Source organism: Dama dama, chromosome 28 (assembly GCF_033118175.1).
Source record: "Dama dama isolate Ldn47 chromosome 28, ASM3311817v1, whole genome shotgun sequence".
NCBI lineage: Eukaryota > Metazoa > Chordata > Mammalia > Artiodactyla > Cervidae > Dama > Dama dama.
In genome coordinates, this window is record NC_083708.1 from 52,204,930 (window position 1) to 52,217,500 (window position 12,571).

Consider the following 12,571-nt stretch of genomic DNA (forward strand, 5'->3'; position numbering starts at 1 on the left):
GGACCTGACCCTTCTTCTAGGAATGTGACATTCTTTAGCAAAAATGAAAAAGAAACAAAACTTGGTTTATCGACAGCACTGTGTTATTACTAGCATCTCAGGTCTCATCTCCCTTCTTGCTTAGCTTTTATATGACAGTAGCCATCAAAACCTGAGAACTAATAGTCACAAACCCAAGTCAGACTTAGACGATGAGATCTGCTCTGGGTCATTCCCACTGTGCCGCCTCAGATGAGCTTTTCTGTACTCTATGTAAGTTCAAGGCCAGTGGTTTAGAGGATGATTACAGAACAAAGAAATACAGGAACATGGAAAATTTTTGCTAAGACTTTAAGAAGTATTAAAGCTTTTGGATATGATAGAAAAGGGACTGGACTCAGGGTCAGTATGCTTAGTAACTAAGAGAATGGTCTTTGTGTAGGCTTTAGAAAGTCATCTAATCTCCCAGATCTGATTCCTTCATGAGGAAAAATAAAAGGTCTAGATTAAATGATGACAATATTACATAGTTTTCAAAAGGATTTTTTCTATATATGCTATGATTCTATATGCACACAATTTTAGTGTGTTGTTTGCAGTATATTTGTTGGATTCTATTCTCCCTCAAATGAGAGATTGCAGAGAAGGAAAAAAAAATATTCATATTAGGACAAAAACTGAGATGACAAGCAATTATACAACTGTAGCAATTAATTACACTAAAATTTAAAACCTTGTACTCTGTATATTTTAAGCCATTAGACTGAAAAACAATCTGTCATCTATCTGCGTCCACCCTATCATTTAAATATTGCAATATCTTTAGCATTTATCATATATTCTGAGACCCAAATTTTAACCACCCCTCCCCCCCAAAAAACCCACTAAGAAATAATCTTTATCTTTCATCAGGCAGAGGGAGACAGTAGTGTCTGGTATACTCACGGAGGGAAATGTGAGCATCCATTTAGGACTCATTTCTTTCCAGAGGTTCCTGGTTCACACTGGTCCCTGGAAAGGGAAAAACAAAACAGAACAGTGAAGGAGTTGTGATTATAAATGACTCTCAGGGTAAAAAAGGAAAAGTAATGGGAATGGAAGAGATGTATCTTAGGAATGAGATGTTCTAGACAAAATTTGGGACAAAGAGGCTTTTAAGGAGTGAAAAGAGGCTTTGGTCAAGCCCCAAGCATTAGCGACTGTGATGTAGCAACAGCAAAGAAAGAATTCCAGTTTCTATGCCTAAATTTTATGCTTTTGAACTTTTGTTCTCAACTCTAATAGCAAAGAAAAAACAGATGTGTTTATTTAAACCCAGGCTTACTAAATCAGATTACAGTCATAATGCCCTAACAAAATATCTTCAAAAAATTGAGAATGTTATTAAAGATATGGAGAAACTAGAGTTCATAGTGCTACTAGCAGCTACTCCAACAAAAATCTGAGAAATGTTAGGTATGACTGAGAAAAAAAGAAAGAAACTCGAGAAATGGAGACCTGGAGGAATTGTGATTGTGCTGGCTTCCTACCTGGGTTTTTTCCTTATGTGTGTGTGCTAAGTCACTTAAGTCGTGTCTGGCTCTGTGCAACCCCATGGACTGCCAGGCTCCTCTGTCCCAGGGATTCTCCAGGCAAGAACACTGGAGTGTGTTGCCATCCACTCCTCCAGGGAACCTTCCCAATCCAGGGATCGAGCCCGTGTCTATCTCCTGCATTGGCAGGTGGGTTCTATACCACCAGCACCACCTGAGAAGCCCTTTTCCTTTATAAATTTTGCTTATATTTTTGAGACTCTTAAAGAGAAGATTTTCATATAGAAAACAAATGAAAATCCAGGCTTGGGATAAATATATTCAAGTGAGAAGAGAGCAGAAACTATTCAAACAAGCTGAATAAAGATACTAAAAATCTCAGGAATGTGAAAGAGTTTTGGTACTAGAGATGACCCTTGGGAGATGGTTAAGATTCTGTCAGGAAATTTGAAAGATGGACCATAGTGGTAAAATCAGGTAAGGCCGTTTCATAAAGAGATGTTACCACGTTAAGGGGCGTAGGTTTAATTTGAGGGTCATGAGGAGAGAGGTAGTGTTTTAAGAGAGTAATTAAATTTCTTTTTGAGATAACTGGTATCAGCATAGATGCTGAGTTGGAGCGGTGAAAAGCCAAAAGGAATGGGGAGGAGCCAGAGGGAGGAACTAGAGAACTACTGCAATAATCCAGCCTAGAGGTGGGGGAAGGAGACTTAATATACAGTAGTGATAGTAAAGGGTGGGGGTGGGGGAGGAAACTGGAGAGGTGTTTGAAAGGTTAACTTAATCAGACTTAGTAAAAGATTGAGTGTAGGGTTATGAAACTGCTAGGAGCAGCTTTCAACACAGGAGCTTGGAGAACCAAGTGAATGACAATTTTATCAACTGGACTAGGAAATGAAAGAACTGAGTCATTTGCAATTTAACCAGTCTGGGTAAGCCTGTGCAATATCCAGATGGAAATCCTCCTCTTGTAAGTTTGGAACCCAGAATGGCAAAAAATTGAAATTTACCATGGATCATCTATAGATATCTAATACTACAAATGCTCTACCATTGTATACCCATGTCTCCTTCCTCCAATTTCTTCGGCTCCCAAAATGAATAATAACCCTTTGAGATCAGGCTTTAAAAAAAAAAATCTGCAATTGTGCTGGAAAAGGACAGACAGACAGTATGTCAAAACATCAGCTCAAACCCATGAGGATGCACTGTATATTGAAAAAAGAAAACATGCAATCTCTGCATAGTCTGTTTTAGTAATCAAATGTATTAATGTTATCTCAGGTCCCATTACATCTTATGGAAAATACTTTCAGTTTTTCCAGAATCCTTAAACAGTTTTCTGTAAAATACATCCACTTTAAATTATGTTAGGCAATTTTTTTTTAAAGTCACACAATTGACACAATTTAAGGCCCACCATGGATCCTCTCACACTTTCATTTAAAAAAACAAAATGTCTTCCATTAAGAAGATGTGAGTTCAACACGATAATTTGATATCCTATTCCTTTGCTGTAAATAGTGCCTTATTTGTATTTAATTTTGTGTGTTGTACACCAAAATAACATGTACAAGACCCTCTTCTGAATATCACTTTCCATGATGATAATAGGTAGTGATCTTTTAAATGAGCAGATTTCTATCCAATTTTGTAAAATCATAAATCCATTTTACACTCATTGATAAATAATTCAAACAAAGCTAATAGTGCTCATATGTTACCTTAAATCATTTCTTAAAATAAACACAAATTTATTTTATTTTATCTAGTGGCTCAGATGGTAAAGTATCTTCCTACAATGCAGGAGACCTGGGTTCCATCCCTGGTGGGGAAGATCCCCTGGAGAAGGGAATGGCAACCCACTACAGTATTCTTGCCTGGAGTATTCCATGGACAGAGGAGCCTGACAGGCTCTAGCACATAGGGTCACAAAGAGTTGGACCTGAATGAGCAACTTTCACTACTGACATGGTTAATGAAAATTAAGGAAATAAAATTTAAATATCAGTTCATCATCTTTTTTATCCCAGCTAAGAATTCACAGAAGAAACCACCAAAATCCTTTGGTGAAATACTTAGGTTTAACTAATAATTTTTTTTTAAATTCTTCTCTTTTCCTTACTTGCTCCCCTCCAATATCCATCAGCAAAGTCAACAAAAACATATTCTAAATCCATCCCTTTTTCCCTCTAATCTCTAGTCCAGCTAACAGTCATCTCTTACCTGGGACCTTGAATTGTTTCTCTTCCACTCTTGCCCACACCTTAAATAGATCCTCCCTTTAGAATAATCTTTTAAAATAGAATATGTCATTTATCTACTTAAAACCTTCAAAAGCGCAAGTAAAACAGAAGCTACACATGTTACACTGTTTAGGTCCTATGTAATCCTGTGCCTGTTTGTCTCTGGCCAAATTTAATCTATGCGCTCCAGCCACTCTGGGCTGATTCTGATTCTGCAAACATGCCAGGGTCCTGGCACCGGCTCTTCTTTCTATTTCCAACACTGTTTCCTTCATATTTGCTTAGCTGGCTCCTTTTTTGTTCCAGATCTCCCTGTGTAAATAGAAAAGCCTTCTTATCACCTAGCTTAAGCAATACCTCGTGACTCTACCTAGTCAGACTATTTTGTATTTGATCACTCAGCGAGTTCTCTTGCTTATTTGTTTGTTTATTGTCCATCTTCTGATATTTAATAGTAAAGTCCAGGAATATTCTGTGCATGGAAGAGATTATTACAGTGATGCAGAACACAGGTATTGGCATCAAATAGCTGAGGTTTGAAGCTTTGATTCTAACTGCTATCCTCTGGAAAGTTATTAACACTCTGCCTCAGTTCCTCACATGTAAGATAGGAGTAACATTAGTGTATGCTTCATAAAGCTTTTGTGAATATCAAATGAGCTAACCAGGGTTTGGTGTATTTTAAGGATCTGAGAAAAGCCATCCACTGTTGACCTCTGGACTTCAACACCTGGAACAATACTCAATATAGTGGAAACTTAATAAATACTTTTTTTTTTTAAAGAAGCAGAGTAAAGAAGCACATTATACCTCTATTTATTAATACATTGAAGTGATTCATTCTCTTTTAGAAAAGATTTGTTATTTCCTTTTTTCAGTTATAAGGTATAGGCATATACCCAAATGGGAATTTATTTTTCACTTTGTACTCCAACTCCTCATGGATGTAAATTACTTTGGAGCTTAAATGGTCTCTCTTATAAAATGGAACTAATAATCCCTGACCTTTAGCACGCCACAGAAATGTAAAGCAAAAGAGAACTGAGAAACAGCAATAATGTACTGGCTGTTTGTTAATTTAGCTGCCTTCTCTGTGTAACCCCACAGCTGCAATACAAGGCATTTCAATTGTTAACTGGAAAGAATATAAATTACGGCTAATTGAAAGTGCCAGGGAGACCCGAAAGATGACAAAACGCAATTACCCAAATTGGATGTGGGCCAGGCCAGGACTGGTATGTCTGCTCTTAGAAATAATGTGAAGTTTTATGTGGTAAGAATCTCTTGTTAAAATATGGCTGCTGGAAACAGCTGGTACCTCAGTTTCCCCCAGGCTCCTAACAGCCCTATGTTTCCAGGACGAAGTGCCCCTGGGAAAGGAGTTTATCGATGCTTCTTTTTCACAAATGACCACATATTTGCAGAGATCTGACTTTATATCACTTAAAACCCAAGAGTAAGCCAGAAAGATAAAGACCAATACAGTATACTAACGCATATATATGGAATTTAGAAAGATGGTAACGATAACCCTATATGCAAAACAGAAAAAGAGACACATATGTACAGAACAGAATTTTGGACTCTGTGGGAGAAAGCGAGGGTGGGATGTTTCGAGAGAACAGCATCGAAACATGTATACTATCTAGGGTGAAACAGATCACCAGCCCAGGCTGGATGCATGAGACAAGTGCTCGGGCCTGGTGCACTGGGAAGACCCAGAGGAATCGGGTGGAGAGGGAGGCGGGAGGGGGGATCGGGATGGGGAACACATGTAAATCCATGGCTGATTCATGTCAATGTATGACAAAAACCACTACAATATTGTAAAGTAATTAGCCTCCAACTAATAAAAATAAATGGAAAAAAAAACAAACAAACCCCAAGAGTGCTCCTGGTTTCCTGGTCTGGGGTATCTGATGCCCTTTGGGGATAATTTATCTCAGAAACCACAGGCTGGTAATTTGGTTTCAGGTTGGAAACTGCTGCTTCCTTGTTCTTGGGGATAGAATAAGACATAATCTGGTCCTCCCCTTTAGGCAAGAAGACAGAATTTAATATAATATTTTTCTTTTATGTATCTTTTACGTATCTTGGGCTTTAATTCCATGGCATATAAAGAACACTTGTAAGATTTTCTTTAACAAATATTTTGTTTATTTTAATGACACTGGTACAATGTCCATTTAAAACCAATATCTCAGGCCAAAAAGTACAAATAAAGTCAAAAAGAGCAGTGTTCTATTGTATACACTTCTGCATGAATAACCTTAACCGCTAATGAAGTTAGATCTTTTCTGGGATCTTCTGACAAGATTTTTCTTTCCTCTTAAAATGGTTTCTCTTCAGTGAAGCCATCTTTGGAGTTAGTCATTGTTCTCAACACCTCTATCATTTTGACTCCAACTGGATATTCCTCTTCGTTTGGCCCAGATCCTCAGATTTTAAAAGCAGCTTCAAGTTAAGGAAAGGTCATTTTTCCACAATTCTGTTTTCTGAAAAGCTTCCATCTCCAGGAGTGAAGCAATCACATGCTAGAACTTCAGGGCCAATTGGAAAGTCATAAGTAAGGAACATTAGTTGGTTTTATTTATCACATGCCTGCAAATACAGAGTCCTGGAAAAGGCAGCCTCTCTATGCACACATGCAGTTTTAAAAAGGAGAGAGTGATATGAAGGGGGCTGAGGTTTGGTCACAAAAAATCAGCGCAGTTAAAAGAAACAATAATGAATAATGGGCACTGGAATTCAAATTACCAGATGTTTTGAAGAGATAGGGTGCCAGTTTTCAGATTCTGTTTTGAACACCACATTTCAAAAGAACTATTTTGAAAAAATAAAAAAGGATTAAGGGGAAAGAAAAAATAAAAAGTGTATCTAAACCATTGAATGACCCCCTGTTTATTCCTGATAAACTTCAATCACATCTTCTTCCTCCGTTCCCAGTTCTTTTGGAGTGTGATTATCGGCAATTCTCTGACCTTCAAAGAAAACCTGAGTGAAATCATGGGAACTCCCTGTCTTTGATGGTATGACTGAGGTTCTTGAGATGTGTCGTCATTTTTACTTTGAGTGAATCTCACTGCTATCCTCTTCGATGACTTTAATATATTCTCCATCCTCCTTATCCCGGAAGTCCTCGATGGAAGATTTTGCTTCCTGGTCAGACATGGTGACGGTGGCTTCCCCCGGGGTCTCTGCACACGAGTGGCCTTAGGTAGGTAGAACCTTGCTCCGGGGTTTACAAATCCGTCTCTCTACCTGACAGAACAGCAATGCGGCTAAAGGGACTTCCCCTGTGCCTTCTACTTGTAAGATTTGTTTCTTAAACTTTTATTAGGTTTGCTTTTAATCTGAGATGTATGTATATGCTGCTGCTGCTAAGTCGCTTCAGTCAAGTCCGACTCTGTGCACCCCATAGATGGCAGCCCACCAGGCTCCCCCGTCCCTGGGATTCTCCAGGCAAGAACACTGGGGTGGGTTGCCATTTCCTTCTCCGGTGCCTGAAAGTGAAAAGTGAAAGTGAAGTCGCTCAGTCATGTCTGATTCTTCGCGGCCCCATGGACTGCAGCCTACCAGGCTCCTCCATCCATGGGATTCTCCAGGCAAGGACACTGGAGTGGGTTGCCATATCCTTCTCCAATGCAGGAAAGTGAGAAGTGAAAGTGGTGTCGCCCAGTCTTGTCTGACTCTTTGTGACCCCATGGATTGCAGCCTACCAGGCTCCTCCATCCATGGGATTCTAAGTTCATTAGTATATTTCAAGGTGGAAGAAAAGTAGGTTTCTTCCTAATACTTATCTGCCTTGTGATTGTTTCACTATTCCCACGTAACACAAGGGGAAACCTAGAGCTAGGTTAAAAACCTTCCACACAATCCCTCAGCTCAGCCCTGACTAAAGCAGAGATTCCAGCTCAGGCCCAGGTCATCACAGAGCCTCTACTTTTTCATCAACAGCCTTCTGTTTTTTAAGAAATTAGATGCAAAAATGTAGAGAAGATAAAAAAGCTGGATCCCCACTGTCTATGACCTTAAAGAGTTTAGGACCTAGTCATGGAAAATGCAGTATAAACATACTTAAGTAGAGACATTCCCCCTACTGGTCCCAGCCTTTTCCTAGACCCCAAGTTGTCTTTATTACTGCAATTCAGGCATGTCTGACAGTGTCTGTGTGCTGGTTGAAAAAGGGAGAAAAGTGAAAGTGTTAGTTACTCAGTCATGTCCAGCTCATTGTGACTCCATGAAATTCTCCAGGCAAGAATACTAAAGTGGATAGCCATTTTCTTCTCCAGGGGCTCTTCCCAACCCAGGGATCAAACCCCAGGTCTCCTGAATTATACACAGATTCTTTACCATCTGAGCCACCAGTGAGACCAAAGGACACCCATGGGCTTGAGGGGCCAAGTGGTCAGAAGAGTCATTACAAATGATAACCTCCAGGAGGCAGAGTTGATATGAGCATCTCCTGCTACAGACATAACCTCTTATATCTCCATATAAGAACACATTCCATGCTGCTTGACATGTGCCAAAAATTACATGTTTGCTGAGGGACTGATTTACTGCTGCATTAAACAGCATCTTGCATTGAGCTTGAAGCAAGGCCTCATTAACTGCTGGTAGTGTGATAGCTAAAAGTAGTCATACTGGGGCACCTGGGTTCCAATTTCTGCTTCACTTCTTATTAACTGGGCAACTTTAGACAAATTAATAATCTCCCTGTATCTCAGGTTTCTTATCTATAAAATAGAGATCTAAGATTCCCCACTATAAGAGTTAAATCAATTGTTGTTCAATCACTTAAGTCATGTCTAGCTTTTTGAGACCCCATGAACTGTAGCAAGCCAGATTTCCCTGTCCTTCATTATCTCCCTGAGTTTGCTCAAACTCATGTCCATTAAGTCAGTGATTCCCATATCCATCTCATCCTCTGTCACCCTCTTCTCCTCTTGCTCTCAATCTTTCCCAGCATCAGGGTCTTTTCCAATGAGTTGACTCTTCACATCAGGTGGCCAAAGTATTGGAGCTTCAGCTTCAGCATCAGTCCTTCCAGTGAACATTCAGGACTGATTTCCCTCAGGATTGACTGTTTTGGTCTCCTTGCTGTCCAAGGGACTCTCAAGAGTCTTCTCCAGCACCACAGTTTGAAAGCATCAATTCTTTGGTGCTCAGCCTTCTTTATGGTCCCACTCTCCCATCCATACATGACTACTGGAAAAGCCATAGCTTTGATTAGATGAACCTTTGTTGGCAAAATGATGTCTCTGCTTTTTAATACACTGTCTAGGTTTGTCATAGCTATTCTTCCACAGAGCAAGTGTCTTTTAATTTTGTGGCTGCATGAAATGCATTAATATCTGTGAAATGCATAGAACTGTCCAATTTTGATTGAATGAGCGTAAATATTCCCTTATCATGGTCACAAACTTCTGTTCCTTGCTGGGGATTGCAAATGTATTTGGTTTGCCTGCCCAGTGTATAGAATGAAAACTGAATTAGAATGTATTCAAAGGGACATACACTCTTCATTTTCACACAGCCCTTACTACTGCTTGTTTCTATACATTCTGCACTCTACAATTCTGTATCATCTGTCACACCTCTAGTACTTTGTCCTAAGACAGTGGTAAAATGGTTAGGGAGGGCAAAGACAAGGACTTTAATCCATTAGGATGCCACAGAGATTTGATTCAACACTTCTTAGATGCAATTGTTCAAACAACTATAAATACATGTCAAAATATATCATCTAGGCTATATCTTTATATAAACAAATTAATTCTTTAATTCTTTCCTTACAATAGTCTTTGTGAATATATCTTCCAATGCTATGTAACATTCACACAACAGTCAGAGGTTATATATCAAATGTTAATAGTGGTTATTTTTTTCTGTAAATAAATTTTCAATGTTTTATTTACAGAAAGGTATTCTTCTGTTTTGGAAACATGAAAATTTAAAAATACATAGCTTTTCACGTGAATAAATATTTTATTTTTATTACTAGTGGCTAAAGATATGTATCATGTGTCTCATTTTAATCAGACTCCTACTAAAGAACATTTTAATTTGTTCCAACTTCATCATTGTTTTAAATAATATTAAAAAAAACACACCTATAAATAAAGCTTATGTCCATCTTAGGTCATATTCTTAGGATAAATTAATAAAATTTTATTGCTAGGATAAATACTTTGCAGGTTTTTGTAGCTTTCCACACATACTATGAAACTTCCCTGTAGAAAAATTTTACAAATTTATACTCTTTTTATACAAGAGTGTGTGAGAAAGTTCTTTATTAGGGCTTTCTCCCACAAAGATATTAGCTCTTTTTCCAGTTTGAAAACATGACACTTTAATGTAGCTTTAATTTGAATTTCTTTGAGTAGTAGCAAGGTTGAATATGTCTACAACTTTTCACTGGTTACTTGTAATTTTTCTGTTGTAAATTTCCCATCTAGATCTTAATCTAATTTTTCATTTTAAATTGAGTATTCATACTTTGTGATTAATCTGCCAGCATAGATACTAAAAAAACGGTATTTTCTCTAAAAACCCTTTGCAAAGTGTTTCCTGGTAGGTTATTTACTTTGTAATCTTGCTAATTATTTTTCTTACCTATAGAGAAAAATCAGTAAGATGCTGTCTTTATATTTTCATCTGACTAGGTCATTTACAAAGTCTTCATCTTGATATTTAACAACTATTCATTTGTTCTGTTCTATTTTCTTAATTTTTATCATGTAGATTTAAATCTATAGTCCTAAAGTTTATTATGAGAATATATATAGGGAGTTTTTAGGTTTTATTTTACTTGTACTGCTGTGGGAAATCAAGCCCACTGGCCCAAACTCAAAGAATGGTCTTGGAGACACAAGGTGCGGTGGGAAGCAAGGCTTTAATGACGGTCTTGCAAGACCAGGTGTCTGGTGGGCAGGCACACCTGGGACAGTCACAGCAAATTTTTATTCCCGGGTGCACAAAGCCCTCCCCAGTTCCTCATTGGCTGAGTTCTATGGGGTTACAATCTTTCTGGAAGTCACCTAAGTCTCATAGGGTATTCTTTCTTCTCCCTTCCCATCCTAAGTCCACATTTCTAAACAAGGCCTTTAGTTTATCTCTTCCCAAACGTCCTGTTAACTTGGGGTCTCTCAAGGTGTAAGCTGTTAGGCAAATCTAGTTTGCCAGTAGTTTTCCAAGACAAAACCAGCTAGCTCTGAGTGGAAAATCATTTGTTAATAATTTCCACCCAAGGCCAGCTTCTTTGCCTTGTAAAAGAATTGTTTCAAGTTCTTTTTGTTACACTGCCTACATAAAAATGAACTCCACCTTTTGTGTATTCTGGAAGAATACAGGACTAGCTTTGTGTAGCTGTGGGGTTTGACATTTTTTTTTTTTTCCTGCCATCACTATTGATCTCTTAGGGGTTCTCTACATTTTGAATCTGCTTCCTAATTTATATTTTCCTAGAAAAACATTTCTTTGAAAAATTTAAATATATTTACATAATATTAAACATGTTTTTCTCAGTTTTTAAATCTTCTCTGCCATCTCTGAGTATCCTTTTTTCAAATTTAATGCATTGTAATTTTTACTTCTATTTTGCCAGAGGTTTGTCAACATCATCTTTTTCAGAAAATCAGCTTTGGGATTTACTTATCAATTTTATATATTTTTTCCTATCTTATTTATTCCTCATTATATAATACTAAGTCTTAGTTTCCTATTTTTAAGATTAATTTACTGTTCTCTTTGTTATTTTATAATAATATAAAAAAAGCTAAAATTTCCCAAAGTTATATTATATGGATTATGTTTTTTTCTCTTTGTCTTTCCTGATTATTCTTGTTTATTCAAGGTGTTTAATAAATTTTTATTACCAGTCTCTGTCTCTATTGAATTTTTAAGTCAGATAGTATTGCATTAATTTACCATTGGAGTTTCTTCTATGAAAATATTTTAAATATTAAATTTTGTTTAAAAATGATTTAAAACAGTAAATTTTATCTCTTTCTCTCTCTCTTTTTCAATTGGTTTTAGGAGTTTTTATCAGACTTTCTAAGCTTGAATTTTTTACTTGTAATGAGACACAACTTCTTTCACATGGAGAAAGAAAGACATAGTAACCCTGTAGAGTTCTGTTCTTGGGTTCCAGCTTTTTCAGGAGCACCATTGTGTCGTTTCTACTACTGGGTTGATCAACAGAATTCTGAGAATCAATGACTGTATTCTTTCTAGTTCATGTAATGTTTCTGACACTTAAAATAAAAAGCTTGTGAAGTGCCATTAATATTATAATGCCTTTCTGTAGCCTTGCTTATAACAACAACATACCTGTGAATGGAACCACCTAATTTCCTCAAAATCCCAATGGATTGTGCTCTCCTTGCACATGGTCTATTTTTCTACTTGGATGTATGTAAAGTTCTTTATCTATCCATTTAAAAGATTATCCTCAGGTCTCTAATAGCAAGTGTTTCCATTAATTGAGTTTATATAGAAAGTTTGAATCCTTCTGTTAGGTAGTTAGAACAGGAAAAGGGAGTCCAGAATGGTGGTGGCTAAAAGACAAGGAAGGGAAAAGCTCACGAAAATAGAACAAAGGAAGATTCAAGGGTCAGACTGAGGACCTCAGGTAGAACAAACAGCATTCCTGGCTAGCCCAATTTACATAAGGCAGGGCCAGGGGGAGGGAAAAAACATAAAAGAGGGGCCGAGGGCTCTCTCTCTCTCTGTGTCTGTCTGTCTAGTTTTCTCTTTCTGTCTCTCTTGCTGTCTCACTCTCCTGCTCTCTCTCTTGCTCGCTCTCTCTCA

General features: G+C 37.6%; 1 pseudogene; it reads right to left on the minus strand.

Annotated features, from left to right (window-relative positions):
• Nucleotides 1-6,634: 6,634 nt before the first annotated feature.
• LOC133048270 (small ubiquitin-related modifier 1-like) lies at nt 6,635-6,928 on the minus strand (annotated as a pseudogene).
• Between the last annotated feature and the right edge of the window lie 5,643 nt (nt 6,929-12,571).